At 46.3% G+C, this 16,846-nt stretch overlaps 1 long non-coding RNA gene across 1 annotated transcript; it reads left to right on the forward strand.

The window, feature by feature from the left end:
* The first annotated feature begins 863 nt into the window (after positions 1-863).
* On the forward strand, positions 864-15,649 carry LOC120994603. The gene is made up of 3 exons (XR_005777440.1): positions 864-1,003; positions 1,253-1,255; positions 15,639-15,649. It is a non-coding gene; the product is annotated as an uncharacterized LOC120994603 (long non-coding RNA).
* The last annotated feature ends 1,197 nt before the right edge of the window (positions 15,650-16,846 follow it).

The raw sequence follows: 16,846 nt of genomic DNA on the forward strand, positions 1-16,846 counted from the left end.
ATTGTAGCATTGTTTTCTTCTAAATAAATAGGACTACTTCACCTTCTAGCAGGTTGTGATACACATTTACAATATCAAAAAGAAGATCTTAAAGGGGCTGTCCAGCACTTTACAAGTGATGGCTTATCCTCAGGTTAGGCCATCACTATCTGATTAGCATGGGTCTGATACCACACACCCTTGACAATCAGCTGTTTTGTGTAGTACTGGCTCTGGAGGTTAAAGGGAACCTGTCACCGGGATTTTGTGTATAGAGCTGAGGACATGGGTTGCTAGATGGCCGCTAGCACATCCGCAATACCCAGTCCCCATAGCTCTGTGTGCTTTTATTGTGTAAAAAAAACGATTTCATACATATGCAAATTAACCTGAGATGTGTCCTGTACGTGAGATGAGTCAGGGACAGGACTCATCTCAGGTTAATCTGCATATGTATGAAATCGTTTTTTTTACACAATAAAAGAACACAGAGCTATGGGGACTGGGTATTGCAGATGTGCTAGCGGCCATCTAGCAACCCATGTCCTCAGCTCTATACACAAAATCCTGGTGACAGGTTCCTTTTAACACTGTTTCGGCTACTGTATAGTGAAGGCAGCTGGTTACTGCAGTATTTACTTGAATGGGAGCAGTAACCTGAGGTGTCCACTACACAATGGATGGAACTGTGCGTTTCAGCGCCGAAGCTACAATGAAACAGCTGATTGTGTGTGGTGTGTCAGTGTGTTGGCCTATTCTGAGGTTAAGCCTTGACTTCTAAAAAGCTGGACAGCCGCCTTTAAAATTCTCAGAGATGGTATGCTACATAATATGGGCAGTGATTAGCACTGGTGCCTTGCAGCGCTGGGGTCCTAGGTTCGAATCTGACTAAGGACAACATCTGCATGGAGTTTGTATGTTCTCCCCGTGTTTGCGTGGGTTTCCTCTGGGTTCTCCGGTTTCCTCCCCAAGACCAAAGACATAATGATAGGGACCTCAGATTGTGAGCCCCATTGGGGACAGTGTCTGTAAACCGCTGCAGACTATAGCAGTGCTATATAAGTGTGTAAAATAAATAATATATATAAGCAAACAAGGACTTCATTGAAAACATGAATAAATGTAAACTATATTACTGCATAACTTACTATATGAAGATGAAGAATATGTGGGGCCCATCTACCAGTGACAAGGTGGCTTCTATAAGACAGGACCTACACTAACAGTCTTGCCTCACTTGGGCTTTTGGCCTACAAAATTCAGGGCAATGTAGGATGTAGTGATGGATGAACATCTGCCGAGACAAAGGTTCGCGAACCGCGCGTTCGCAGCGGGCCCCATTCACTTTAATGGTAGAAGGACCTAAAAAACCTTCAGGTCATATTTGCAGCCACCAAATACTTACTAGAAGTGCACAAATAGTCCCACAACATGGACAGTGACATACCAGAGGTGGATCAATGGCAAAAATTCCCACAAATATGTATTTTAATCAGGGGCCATTTTTATGCGTCTTAAAGGCCTAAAATAAAATTTTTATTTTAGGCCACGGGAGTACGGGCCCCAAAAATTAGGCATTCACCTGACAGAAAAGAACAAGTGCTTATGTGGCTGGAGGTGGAGGTATATTAGACGGTCAGTGGATAACAATTTTACTGTAGGCCAGTGGAGTACAGGCCCCAAAAATTATGCATTCACCTGACAGGAAAGAACAAGTGATTATGTGGCTGGAGATATATTAGACGGTCAGTGCATAACAATTTTACTGTAGGCCAGTGGAGTACAGGCCCCCAAAAATATGCATTCACCGGACAGAAAAGAACAATTGATTATGTGGCTGAAGGTATATTAGGTGGCCAGTGGATAACAATTTTACTGCAGGCAAGTGGAGTACAGACCCCAAACATTACGCATTCACCAGACAGAAAAGAATAAGTGATTATGTGGCTGGAGGTACATTACGTGTTCACTGAATAACAATTTTATTGTAGGCCAGTACAGGCCCAAAAAATTAGGCATTCACCTGACAGAAAAGAACTTGTGATGATGTGGCTGGAGGTACAATAGGCGGTCACCAGCTAGAAATTTTACTGTAAGCCAGTACAGGCCCCAAAAATTATGCATTCACCTGACAGAAAAGAACGAGTGATTATGTGTCTAGAGGTACATTAGGAGCTCACTGGATAAAAATTTTACTGTAGGCCACTGGAGTAGGGGCCCCAAAAATTAGGCATTCACCTGACAGAAAAGGCCTTTTATGCCGCTGTATATACATAAGAAAAGGACCATTCTTTGTTCTGGGTGGTGGCGGATATATTTGGGCTGGCATGAGGAAATTCAATTACACGTGGTCTCATCACAGGTGTTGAATTCCTCCGAGATCCATGCCTCATTCATTTTTACAAATGTGAGTTAGTCCACACTGTCATGAGCTAGGCGAGTGCGCTTATCGGTCACGATCCTACCTGCTGCGCTGAACATCCTTTCGGACAGGACAAGGGGCAAGCCAAGAGTTACATGGCAAATTGTACCAGGTCTGGCCACAGGTCAAGCCTGCACACCCAGTACTCAAGGGGTTCCTCGCTTCCAGAGCGTCCACATCGGCCGTTAACGGTCAGTCTAGGCGTTCCCTGAGGCTGGATCCAGAGGGCGGCTCTCGATGGATTGCCTGCAAGAATGATGTCATATCCGAAGTGACCAACACATCTTCAAACCGCCCTCTTCTTGCAGGTACCCGCACATGTTTCACTATGGTTGGAAATTCCTCTGCCAGCGCCCGCAACAGCAGAATGCAGCATCTCTCGCAGCAAGGCCTGGAAAGGCTGCCTTCTGACAGCCCTCTGTGATGCTGGTAACATGTCCTCCATTTTGTGTTTGTACCGGGGGTCTAAGTACGTTGCCACCCAGTACTGGTCCTTTCCCTTTATGCTTTTTATACGGGGGTCCCTCTTCAAAAACTGGAGCATGAAGGCCCCCATTTGCACTAAATTGGAAGCGGTGGAGCGGCCTGGCTCCTGCTCATCGCCCAGGAGAATGTCGTCTTCGGTCTCCTCCCCCCAGCCACAGACAACAATAGGGATCCCCGAAAAGTTTAAAGTCTCCCTCAAAGCCTGCTCTTCTTGCTTCTCCTCCTCCTCCTCCCCCCAGCCACCATCCTCCTCTGACTCCTCTTCAGACTCCTGCTGACTTGTCTCAGATGGAGTAGCCCCCCCTGGGAATTCATTCAGCATTGCAACTTCCTCATCTTCCAGCTTCTGCTCCTCGACGGCTTGATCAATGACACGACGCAATGCACGCTCCAGAAAGAAGGCGTAAGGTACAATGTCACTGATTGTGCCCTGGCTGCGACTGACCAGTTTGGTGATCTCATCAAATGGCTGCAGTAGTCTGAATGTGTCGTGCATGAGCAACCACTGGCGCGTTGAAAAAAAAAAACAAGCTCCCCAGAACCTATCCTGCTGCAGAGTTCGTACAGGTAGTCCTTAACGGCACAGCTGGAGCAGCCTATCAAGCATATACAAGGTGGAGTTCCAGCGGGTCGGGCTGTTACAAATCAGACGTCTGACTGGCAGGTGGTGTCACCGCTGAATGTCAGCAAGGCGAGCCATGGCCGTGTAAGATCTTCTAACATGGCCAGAGGCACAACAGCCGCAGCACAGGATGGCAACGTCTCACCTGGCACGTCGAATAGGTTCTGGGGAGCTTGGGGGGTGCAGCGGAAGAGGTGGTAGCAGTGGAAAAGGAGGAGACGGAGGATGGAGTAGGAGGAGAAGAAGAAGAGGCAGGCATGGATGCAATCCGTGGCGGTAACACCAAATCCACACGGGTGCCACAGGTTACATGCTTGACAGCCGTCAGCAGGTTCACCCAGTGGGTAGTAAAAGTTATGTACCTTCCCTGCCCATGTTTGCTAGACCACGTGTCTTGTGGTCAGATGTATCTTGGCACCGACACTGTGTGCCAGAGATACATTTACTTGCCGCTGAACGTGGCCATATAGCTCTGGGATTCCCTTCTGGGAAAAATATTTCCTTCCGGAGACCTTCCACTGCGGTGTGCCAATGGCCACAAATTTTCTAAAGGCCTCCGAGTCCACCAATTTTATATAGCAGTAGTTGGCGGGCTAGCAGTTCCGACAAGCCATCAGTCAGCCGTTGGGCAAGAGGATTATCCGGCATCATCATTTTTTTACACTCGAAAATTTGGGCCACGGAAGCTTGCTTTGTGGCAGATGAATGCGACGACACGACGGCACGGTGAAAGGTGGAGTGGAGGACAAATAGGAGGAGAGAGGAGAAGAGGCAGGACGTAGAACACCGGGAGTGTGGCTTTGTGGGTTCTGACAGCGTTGCTCCCACTGGGCTCGTTGATGGGAGGCCAGGTGACTTTTTAAGGCGGTCGTCCCTAGGTGAGTGTTGGGCTTACAGCGACTTATGTGTTGACAGCACAGGCTGCAGATGGCAACACTATTGTCAGCAGCTGACACGTTTAAAAAACCCACACTGCAGAGCCATGTTCCGGTGTCCTGGGAGCGCCAGATGTGACCGTGCATGGTGGATGGCTCTCTCCAGATACATTTGTCTGCTTTTTGCCTCCTGTGCACTGCGAGTTCTGCCTGCTTCTCCTCCTTCTACCCCCTATCTGCTGCTCCATCTCTCTCTCTGAACTCCCCTCCTCTTCCTCTCTTGTGGTCACCCACATGACATCTATCGACACGTCATCATCCTCACCTTCACCACCACTGACATTATAGATCTCGGAGAAGGCAGCAACAGCGGAGACCTCCGTCCTTGGGCTGATCTGGGTACTGTCGTCAGACCGCTGGGTTGCGGCCGTTGCTACCTCCTCTTCCTGATCCGATGCCAAGAATGGCTGCGCATCGGTAAGGTCTGGGAATGGATGGGAAAATAATTCTTCTGACTCGAGTGGTGGGGCTATGGTGGTGGTGTCTTTGGGGGTGCACACAGCAGAAAGTAAGGAGGGTGCTGATACAGAGTATGAGGAGGGTGCAGAAGCGGAAGGCTGAGTGAGTCCTTTGACGTAATCGCACGCACCTTCTCCAACTTCCCACTTAGGCTCCGGCCTGGTGCATCTGCCCGACCCCTACCACCCCTGCGGAACGGCCTGCCTCTTTCTCTGCCTGTCATTTTCAAAATGATCCTGTGCCAAAGTCCCTAGAGAAGAGCAGTATTTGTGGAAGCAGGTATATCGCAGGCCTCAATCAGTATTTGGTGCAAGCAGGTATATCGCACCCATCAATCAGTATTTTGTGGAAGCAGGTATATAGAACCCCTTAGGGTCCATTCATACGTCTGCAAAATGGGTCCGCATCCGTTCCGCTATTTTGAGCAACGGGTGCGGACCCATTCATTTTCAATGGGGCTGGAATGTGCTGTCCGCATCCGCATTTGCGGATCCTCATTTCCGTTCCACAAAAATATAGAACATGTCCTATTCTTGTTTGCAATTGCGGACAGGAAAAGGCATTTTCTATGAGAGTGACGGCGATGTGCGGTCCGCAAAATGCGAAACGCACATTGCTGGTGTCCGTGTTTTGCGGATCTAAGCAAAACACATACGGACGTGTGAATGGACCCTTAATCAGTATTTTGTGGAAGCAGGTATATCACACCCCTCAATCACTATTTTGTGGAAACAGGTATATCAAACCCCTCAATCAGTATTTTGTAGAAGCAGATATATAGAACATCTGAATCAATATTTGTTGGAAGCAGGTATATCGCACCCCTCAATCAGTATTTTGTGGAAACAGATATATAGAACATCTGAATCAATATTTGTTGGAAGCAGGTATATCGCACCCCTCAATCAGTATTTTGTGGAAAAAGGTACATAGAACACCTGGATCAATATTTGGTGGAGACAGGTATATCGCATTCTCAATCAGTATTTTGTGGAAGCAGGTATATCGCACTCCTCAATCAGTTTTTTGGGGGGCAACAAGTATATCACACCAGTTGCAAATAGTTGTTCCAATAACGCTTGTCCCTCTATATACCTGCCGTATCGCAGCAGAACCGCACACAACTGCTGCACAATACAAATGCACTATAATATACTTTTTATGTTAGAAAGTATATTATAAGTACATCACACACCTCAGTATATCACACCTATAGATAGCACACCGATACCAGTCCTTAAACGGACTTTTGTGACCCAATTAGCTAGCGTTTGGTGTCCCTAACAGTCTGTCCCTGCTCCACAAAGCAACCTCTCCCTACACTGGCAAAACACAGAATGTAAAATGTCTGCCAGTTTGGTTTCTGTTGTAGGGTGGGGGGGGGGGGGGGTGTCCATGTGCTGAAACATCTCAATTGGCTGTCCTGTCCCACCTGATGAATGTGTCATGGGTTAAAGTTCGACGCAATGCAAAAGAATATGGCGCATGTCAACATCGCCATATGTTCGCATTTCCGGCGAATTGCGAACTAGCAAAGTTCGCCACAAAACGACCGCAAGGCCATCTCTAGTAGGATGCAGCTATGGGATACTCTGATTAAAAGCAGTAGGCAGACGAGTGGGAGTGTACTATCTACAGAGTGGAAGCCACTCCCCCAAATATACAATGCAAATGAAAACCAGGACCTCCAAACTATGTGCACCTGAACTCCCTTTATATGTAGTTTGGTGTTTTGATAGTGCTGATCTGAAACAAGAAACCCTGTACAGGAAAATGTGAAAGACCCTTGGGGGTTGTCTTTCTGATGGACTCAGGTGGCCCCTTAGACGTCCCGTACAGTGGAAAGTGCAATGGGTCCAGGACGCCAATCACAGTGTATCCATAGGTCAGATGTATCTAGGATCTGGCTCGTATAATAATCATGGATCCATCTATTGAACGGCACCGTGGTACTTTGTTGCAGCAGGGCATACGGGCCCCTGCACAATGGTGAAGCTGTACTCTCAAGCAGAGGGTTAACCCTAGGATACTGGTAGAACCCAAGAGAAAATGAGACAGCTGTGTAAAGTCCTGCCTTAACCCTATGCTCCCTGCTGGAATGAACAACCCGAAGTACCGCTACAGCAGGAACACTGAAGTTCACATGCAATGGAAAAAGCTGGGCTAAACAGTGCTCTTGTATTTGAGGGGTTAATGATGCCCACATGCATCTTGTCAGCCCAGCAGCTTAATGTTAAACTGTGGGCAAGGTTAGCAGTATCAACCCTAATTTCCCTGCTGTAGAAAGATAACTTTGGCATCACATATGGTCGTTTACTAGGAGCTACAGTATGCGATACTGGTGTCTGTTACAGCTAACTAGAATCTCTCAATGCGTTACTGTGTCAGTTATTGGCACTGGCACTTCATTAGGACAGGTAGTAGCAGGATATAATAATGCATACAGTATGGCAGTGTACCAGAACGGGTGGTGTGTGGGCACGCCGAGTATTTAAGGAATAAGTCCCTCCTGCCTGAAGATGCAACTCACATCGGCCAGCCAATAGGAAGTGGAGCTGTGTCAGACAAGCTCCACCCTCCCAATGCAGAGTCTCGTACTAGTAATATAATAGCCATCAGGGGGAGGCGGTGAAGTGACTGTGGTTAGTTAGGAAACCTGAAGCGGCTTGAAAGTAACAATGTCTTTCTTTGTTTATGGACACGGCAGGTGAATGGAGCAAAAGACGGCAAAATGAACACCACACACTCATTACTGCTACACTGCAGCGAATTCAGTGTGGGGAAATGTGGTGTATATGCAGATAGCCAAGGGATGAATAGATAAAAGCAGGAGTGATGTTAAGGGGGTTGTCCGAGTTATGAGAAAAAAATATATAGCATTGTAAATCTGATGGGCAGCAATATATAACTAAGTGAAGCAAGTTTTAGATAAAAAAAAATATATATATTTCATCATTTCCCTTCTGGCACTTTGTTTACCTGCAATAACAACACTCTCTGCCCCTCCCCCTGCCCTGCTAATAGAGTAAATACAAGTGCTGCCCTGAGTGACATGTCTGACTGCTGGGATACTCAGCAGCATGTTGTATGTGTAGGACTACAAGTCCCAGCTGTAGAATGACACTGCTGATACACACAGAATCTTCCCCCTACCTGTTCTTGTGCAGAACTCCTCTAGTCTGTCAGCTCCTATGCCCAGCATTTGTCTCTTCACTGCTTGCAGCTACTCAGTAAAGCCTTCAGCCCTGAGTCTGTGCTCCTGAAGGGGTTAATCTTTCCTGAAGTATCCAGTGGGAGCGAGACACAGGGCAGACAGCAGCAGCAGACGGCAGAGCAGGGGGGCGTGGCCAGCACAGTGATGTCTGGTGTACAGACACATATCTGCTCTGTCAGGCTTTTTCTCCTAATGTCGCCCACATGCTCCCCAATTCATCGCTGCAACTCACATGAGGGCCACATACACATGTGAGAAGGTATATGACACCCGTCGTCTTGCAATTAATGAAAGATCTGTTGATATATATTGTCAGTGGAGATACTGGAGAAGGTTTTACAGATTTTAGTAAAGATGCATGCCAAGCATTGACCACATCTGTATGTCCCTGTGACTGTATTTCTCAGAAATGCATGCGCAACTTGTGGCTGAAAAAACTATGTACTAGCCTGTCCCTAACATAGCAAACCCTCCGATATGTAATGAGCGGGTAGTCACTGATCAGGTGACCAATGTCAGGGTCTGATTTGAGGATGTCTCAGTTATCAATGATGATCTCTTTGATCTTTTTATGGGCCGTGTCAAAAGTGCCAATTATGCATGTAATTTCATTTTCCCTTTCCCTTGCTCTCAGAACCAGTAGTGTCTCTCTTTTATGGCAGAGGGAATGGTGATACGCTTCCTGGAGTACCGGTTTGGGGTACCCTCGTTGGTTGAATCGGCCTCATAGATCTGTGGCTCTCTTAAAATCAGCTTTGCTGGAACAGTTGAGCCTGGCACGTAAATATTGACCCTTAGGAATTCCTCTCTTTAGGGCCATAGGGTGGCAGTTACCCCATTGTAACAAATTGTTTATTGATGTTTCTTTTCTGTATATATTCGTGGAGATGCTGTCATCACTTTCATGGGTGATGGTCAGGTCAAGGAATGAAATGTGCAAGGGGCTATATTGCAAGGTAAAAAATAGTCCCAGATTGTTCACATTAAGCCACAAATTCTGCAAAGTCAGTTTCGTTGCCCCTCCACAAGATGAACACATCATCTATGTCAGGGGCGGACTGGGAACTTAATGTGGCCCTGGAAAAAAACTTAATACAAAATACTACCTCAGTAGAACCTAAATTAATGCTGACATCATAATATCTTTATGTACCTGGATTTTGTCAAAGAAGAGGGCTTAGGTGGCCCTCTGGGCATCGGCACACCAGGAAATTTCCCTGTAGGGTCTATGACCAATCCGCCCCTGATCTTTGTATCCGAGGCACAAATGACATGTGATGACCATCTTTCCAAAGCCTCCCAAAGACTACTTCTTACTCCCACCAGCACAGGAAGAGGTTGGAATAGGTGGGTTCACAAGTGCTCCCCATTGCCACTCCCCTGAGCTGTTTTTTATTTTTATAAGATTAAGGGTCCATTCACACATCCGCAAAATGGGTCCGCATCCGTTCCACAATTTTGTGGAACAGGTACGGACCCATTCATTTTCAATGGGGCTGCAAAAGATGCGGATAGCACACCGTTTGCTGTCCGCATCCGCACTTCCGTTCCGCGGCCCTGCCAAAAAAAAGAACATGTCCTATTTATGTTCACAGCCACAGACAATAAAATGCATTTCATAGTGCCGGCCATGTGAGTTCCGCAAAATGCAGAATGCACATGGCCGGTGTCAGTGTTTTGCGGATCTGCAATTTGCGGACCACAAAATCACTTGCAGACGTGTGAATGGACTACCATAGCAGCAGACCATGCGACTGCTATGGGGCCCAGGGCAAGAGGGGGCCCAGTTGGCATCATCCCCTCTTCAAACTTGGTCAGGACTCGACACTCTAAATGAACAACTTTTAGCAAATGAGGCAGTGGAAAAAATTGCCCAAGGGTCACTGAAAGGGGTTTAGGAAGAAACCCTTCTGTTCTGTGTGGGGGGCCTGGTCTGATCCTTGCTATGGGGCCCTTATTTCTCTGTGTACGCCACTGTAGCCTGTTCATTTGCACTCTTATAGCACTGTATTTGCGCTGCACTGTAGAAAGGGTTAATACACAGCTAATACTGAGCGACTTTGGGACTTACCATCTATGCAATGAGATGTTAGAAATCTTCCACAGTTACTATAAGGAACTATGCAAAGTTTTAGCGTGAAAAAACAGACATGCTGACCTTTTGACTGTCTGGTTCAGCTCTGTTGTTTACATCTGAAAACTTACTTATGTCTTAAGAAACTGCTTAGTCATTCTTATAGACTTGTATTGAAACTCTATACAGATCTATGGAAAATGGAAATTGCAACAATGTTTCTTGTTAGGCTATGCTTCTCCACTCCCCCTCTTCCACTAAAAGGTTTTAATTCAGCTAGAAACTATATATAAAGAGAGAAGTTAGAGTCCCCAGTTGTCTGCAGATAAGTATCAGGGTTTAGTAGGAGAGACTCTGTCACACTGCGGGAGTGACCAGAAGAAGATACTGATATGGGGATACTAAGCCACAGACCCTGGTCACCAGAGCTATGACCAGGGAGCCAGCCGGATGACCAAGCAACACACCCTGGGTCACCAGCTCTGTGACCAGGGAGCCAGCTGGATGACTGATCCACAGACCCTGGGCCACCAGCCCTTTGGCCGCTGAACCAGCCTGAGAAAATGAGGGACAACTAGCTCGTACCTTTCCTCAGCACAGAAATTTCTTCTGACAGGGAGAAGACTGAAGAAGTCAGCTCAGTGCCTTGCAAATATTGTTTTGAACTTGAGTTCTTCCAGTAAAGAAGCACACTGGTTTACTGCAGACCCTACTCTCTGTCCGTATTTCCCATTGGAGTACACCGAATTCTTCCGGAGAGCAACAACACATAATGACTAGTGTTGATCGAGCACCAAAGTGCTCGGGTGCTCAGGCCGAACACCTCGATGGGAGAACCCGAGCATTAAACCAGGCACCCCCTGCTCTGAAGAGGGGAGGGTGTCTGGTTCATAGAAAAAGGTCAGAAATTGATGGAAACACCACCAAAATGCTTTGGGAACAGCATGGGGAGGATGTCTGAATGCATCTTGGACTCCCAGGTCGCAGCTGGGAACAATGTTGTCCGAGTAGTACGCCAATTTTACAGACTGACACTAATACGCACAAAACCGAAGATAAAGTCGATTTTAGAGGAAAAATTGTTAGGAAACATTCTTTCCTATATATTTACTTGTATATAAAGTGTAAGTGCTGCCAAAAATTACAAGGAAGAGGCACTCCGATACAACCTGTATATCACATAATGGAGGGCCTCATTCACATTGTGGTACAATTGTTCAGGTAGTGGGACTCCTACACTCATAAAGCCTATGCACTAAGTAAAAGGGCTTACAAAAATAACAAGGAACCGACACTCCAATACACCCTTTATTACACTAAAGGGGGGCATCATACACCATTGAAAAATTATGATTGATGGCCTACTGGTGAGCTGACTCTGTAAAACATTATATGCAAGGGCCTGCAGGTGAGCTGACCCTCTAAAAGATTGTAGGTGAGGCCCTGCTGGTGAGCTGACCCTCTAAAACAGTGTTTCCCAACCAGTGTGCCTCCAGCTGTTGCAAAACTACAACCCCCAGCATGCCTGGACAGCCTTTGGCACACTGGTTGGGAAACACTGCTCTAAAACATTATATGTGAGGGCCTGCAGGTGAGCTGACCCTCTAAAATATTATATGCGAGGGCCTGCAGGTAAGCTGACCCCGTAAAACATTATATGTGAGGGCCTGTAGGTGAGCTGACCCTCTAAAAAATTATATGTGAGGGCCTGCAGGTGAACTTACCCTGTAAAAGATTTTAGGTTAGGGCCTGCTGGTGAGCTGACCCTGTAAAACATTATATGCGAGGGCCCTGCAGGTGAGCTGACCCTCTAAAAAATTATATGTGAGGGCCTGCAGGTGAGCTGACCCTGCAAAAGATTTTAGGTGAGGGTCTGCTGGTGAGCTGACCCTGTAAAACATTATATGCCAGGGCCTGCAGGTAAGCTGACCCTGTAAAAAAAATTAGGTGCGGGCCTGCTGGTGAGCTGACCCTGTAAAAAATTATATGTGAGGGCCTGCAGGTGAGCTGACCCTGCAAAAGATTTTAGGTGAGGGTCTGCTGGTGAGCTGACCCTGTAAAACATTATATGCCAGGGCCTGCAGGTAAGCTGACCCTGTAAAAAAAATTAGGTGCGGGCCTGCTGGTGAGCTGACCCTGTAAAAAATTATATGTGAGTGGCTGCAGGTGAGCTGACCCTGTAAAAGATTTTAGGTGCGGGCTTGCTGGTGAGCTGACCCTTTAAAACATTATATGCGAGGGCCTGCAGGTGAGCTGACCCTGTAAAACATTATATGTGAGGGCCTGCAGGTGAGCTGACCCTGTAAAACATTATATGTGAGGGCCTGCAGGTTAGCTGACCCTGTAAAACATTATATGCGAGGGCCTGCAGGTAAGCTGACCCTGTAAAACATTATATGCTCCGAGGAACAGTTGCGGGCCTGTTTTTTGGGTCTCTGAAAGGTTTTTCTACTAAAAATATTCGTATATCACTCCCTACACTGTCTGTCCCTTCCTCAGCACAGCTCTCCCTGACTTAGACTGAGCCGAACATGCGTCATCGGGTGCTATATAGCACCCGATGACGGGTTCTGGCCATGCAATCACTTTAATGCCAGTAACCAACATGGCTATGGCATTACAGTGAGGGCAGTACTTACCTGCATGTTTATTTGCTTCGTAGCAGCCAAGAAACGTGTGAGGAGGAGACTCGAGCATTGCGCTCGAGCACATGCGGTATTCGGCCGAATACCGCCATGTGCCGAGCATTAGGATGCTCGAGCCGAACTGGTGCTCGGCCAAGCATGCTCAATCAACACTAATAATGACACCTCAATGGTGTGTGTGGGGGGGGACGACCCAGTGTAACGTTGGGGCCACCCAAAACTCTGTCACTGAAAATGGTGGAAGGTTTGCTTTAAAGCAACCCTCTTGTTCACCATAAAAATGTCACAATAAATGGATAATACATTGGTAAAGTACCTGGTGCCCTCCTTTAATCTCTCTGGTGAGGTTCCTCTAATTTCCATTCCTCTCTTTATTTCTGTAAAATGGTCACCATCTTAAAATGGTCACACTGTGCTTTGGTAGTCTGAGAAACTCCTTTCTGCTCTCTGCTGGTCCATCAATTAGAAGGGGGTTTCTCAGACTACCAGCTCACAGCATGTATAGTGTAGTCTGTGGCTATTTTACAGAAATAAATGGACGAGTGGGAATCACAGAAATCACACCAGAAAGATTAAAGGAGAGTACTAGATATTCTAACTATGTAATCGTGCATCTATTGTGAAATTGTATCCCTTTCTGTCTAAGGAAAACTCAAGCTTCTACAGTATAGGTAATGATGTTTTTTTTTAAATTTCAATCTTTCTTTTTGCAATTTTCTTGTGATGTTTTTGTACAGTAAAATACAGCAACAAAGACATTCAAAGGGAATAATAAGTCGAGGTGAAGTGAAAGGCTTTGTGATAATATAAGATGCACGCTATTCTATTCATTAATGTGACGGCGTACTCTTAACATATACAGCAGCAAATGCAAGACATATGACAATAGATATGTACATGTGTTTGTAGTTTAGTATGTGTGAAATGGAGGCAGGTTGTGTTAGATCACTTTATAATTGCACATCATGTTGATTTTTGCCATTTCTCCAGAAGTTGATGTTTCTTTAAACATTCCCTGATTATAAAGGTTCCACTGGGAACTGGAGCAATGCGTTTTATACATGGAAGTCATCTTGAGACTGAAATATGTTTTTTCGCAGTATGATTATGAAGCATTTGTGGTTCTGTTCCAGTCATTCACTTCTACAACACTTTCCAGGTGGAAATTTGGCTCATTTAGCTAGTATTTGCCTCTTTAATCTACATGTTTTCTTAGTTTTTTTTTCTTATGTAAAAATTGAAAGATCATTTGCTGGAGGTGTCAAAGTGAGTTGCTGCCTGTGCTAAGGGTGTTAAAATGGCTGTTTACCAGTTTTCTTCATGTAGTACATCAGAAGTTTTTATTGTAATGTGGTTAAGAGTCAGTAAAAATATTTCTGACAATATCCCTTAGTGGTCAAGAGAGGTTTAGTTGTTAATAGTGTTGAGTGAATCGAATTATCCGAAGTGGACTTCGATCCGAATTTCAGGAACAATTTGATTAGTGACGAAGCCGAACTTTCTGGCACTTCGTGGTAACAAATACATTTTTCCTAAAATGGTGGCTGAAAAAAAAAATATAATACCTCATCCACTTGCTCGCAGAGAGACCATCCTCTCTCGTCTTGATTGAAGAAAACCCACCGAAGTGTGATGACCTCACCACGTAATCACGCTGAGTGCTCACGGTGGCATCATCAATGATGACATCACCGCAAGTTCTTTTGCGGGTTTTCTTCAATCAAGACTGGAGTGGATGGCCTCTCCACAAGTAGGTGGATGAGGTGAGTATTATTATTTTTTTTAACCCCAGATTACACTTTGTGTATTTTTTATGTGCGGAAATTGACCTGTTGTGTGGATTTTAAAATCCGCACTATGTCAGTTGTTTGTGTAATTCCACACCTTATGTAGAGTGGTTTTCTCCATATACTTCAGTGGAATTGTTAACAGAAAATTTGCACCAAAATCTGCAACAAAAAACACCTAAGACCAAGATAAATAGTGCAGATTTATGTACTTTTTATCGTGGGGGTGGAGCCACTACTCAGAAGAGTCACTTTGGTCAGTCCTCCTGATGGTTTGAGTGATGTCCCACTGGCCAGGTATGTCAAAACAATCCACTTGCAGTGGCATTCAGCACATTTGCAGTGAAGTCAGGCATACTGACATTGGCTTCATGTGACCATTGTACATGTCTCTGATATCACCAGAGGTGGCTTAAGATAACTACATGGGCTGTAGGACATGAATCAAGCCAGGGGCAGAAATTAGTTTGGAGGAGAACATCCACCCCCATGTCGTTCTTTATCTGTGTTGAGCTGAATGTTTCAGAATATACAGTAGATAATTGAGAACTTATTACCATCTTGGATAACAGGTTTGTGGTAGTTTGGGGGCCTAAATCCTCATTATGGTATTATTTGTCGCATACGCGGTGTAAGTCATTCCGCCATCAAGTAGGGTACCATAAAGAGAACATAAGTCCCACCCATACGTTTCTGACCCTCTTTCATCTGCATGTAAGCAGATTGCAGCAGTTGGGGGTAAAAAGAATTGTATTTTTTAATTCTATGGTCAAGCACAATGGCTCAGTTGTTAGCGCTGTCACCTTGAAGCTTTGGGATCCTGGGCATCCAGCTTGTGTAATTCCCAGTGTTGGACCCTTCTTTCCTCCAGGTTTAATGGTTTCTTCTCACACTCCATAAGTCATATTGATAGGCTTACTGTGGAAATGCCTCTAGTAAGTGTGTACATGTGTCCAAAACAGTTAAATTAGTTTGTGAGGCCTTAAAGCAGGGGTGGGTAACCTGCGGCCCACAGGATCATGTCATGTAGCCTCCGGCCACCCACCAAAACATATTGTGAAAATAATAATGACTGCTTCTCTTATGGAAGTGGTCATTAGCATGCGGGAGGCACGGGAAGATGAGAACAGCACTACACTGGCTGTCCTCACCTTCGCTGGTCTTCTTCCGGCCCCGCTCTGTGTCCTGACATGTACAGTGTCATGACGTAGTGCACGTAGACATGCATTATGACCTGACGCTGTGCGCTGTCAGGTCACAGTACAGCGGGGCGGGAAGAAGACCAGGGAGGGTAAGTGACTCTGCCAAGAGGCAGCGCCATCCGGAGCATGAGAGGTAAGATTATTTATTTAGTTTAAATGTCTGATCTGAGGTCTGATAGGGGCTGATCTGAGGCTAATGAAGGGTGGGGAGGGTTTGCTCTGAGGCTGGGGGATCTGATCTGAGGCTGGGGGGTGTGATCTTAGGCTGGGGGGCTGATATGAGGCTGGGGGGTCTGATGGGGGCTGATCTGAGGCTGGGGGGTCTGATGGGGGCTAATCTGAGGCTGTGGGAGTCTAATCTGAGACTGGGGGGCCTATTGGGGGTCTGATCTGAGGTTGGGAAAGGTTCTGATGGGGGTCTGATCTAAGGCTGGGGAGGGTCTGCTGAGGGTCTGATTTGGGTCTGATCTGAGGCTGGGGGGTCTGATGTGGGTCTGATCTGAAGCTAGTGAGGGTCTGATTGGGGTCTAATCTGAGGCTGGGAGGTCTGATCTGAAGCTGATGTAGGCTGGGGGGTGTCATGGTGAGGAGTGGTGGAAACCCCCCACCGTACAATGTCATAAATTAAGGAAAGAGGAAAAAAGACAATGCAGCAGCACCCTGCTACGCTTATTACGGCCGAGTGTATTACTGTAGTGCAGCGGCGGCATGAAGCGCACGGTGTCATAGCAACCAATGATGCCGTGCGCTCCTGCTCTCAACAGGAATCCAGGCCGTGTTACCACGGACCGCTCTCGGCCACGGAACACGGCCGTGTGCATGAGGCCTTATGAAGTGAGATGCTTGGGATGCATGTGGATCCAACACTCCCTGAATTTTATGGCGTCCATTGTGGCGCATAACAGGTAGTATTTAGTGTTAGGACCCGTCTAACAGAGATCGCACTATAATTTTTGTGACTATGGCATTGTTGTACTTTATCTGGTTTGCAGGGTGCTGCTGCATTGTCTTTTTTCCTCTA

Source organism: Bufo bufo, chromosome 3 (genome assembly GCF_905171765.1).
Source record: "Bufo bufo chromosome 3, aBufBuf1.1, whole genome shotgun sequence".
NCBI classification, from domain to species: Eukaryota; Metazoa; Chordata; class Amphibia; order Anura; family Bufonidae; genus Bufo; species Bufo bufo.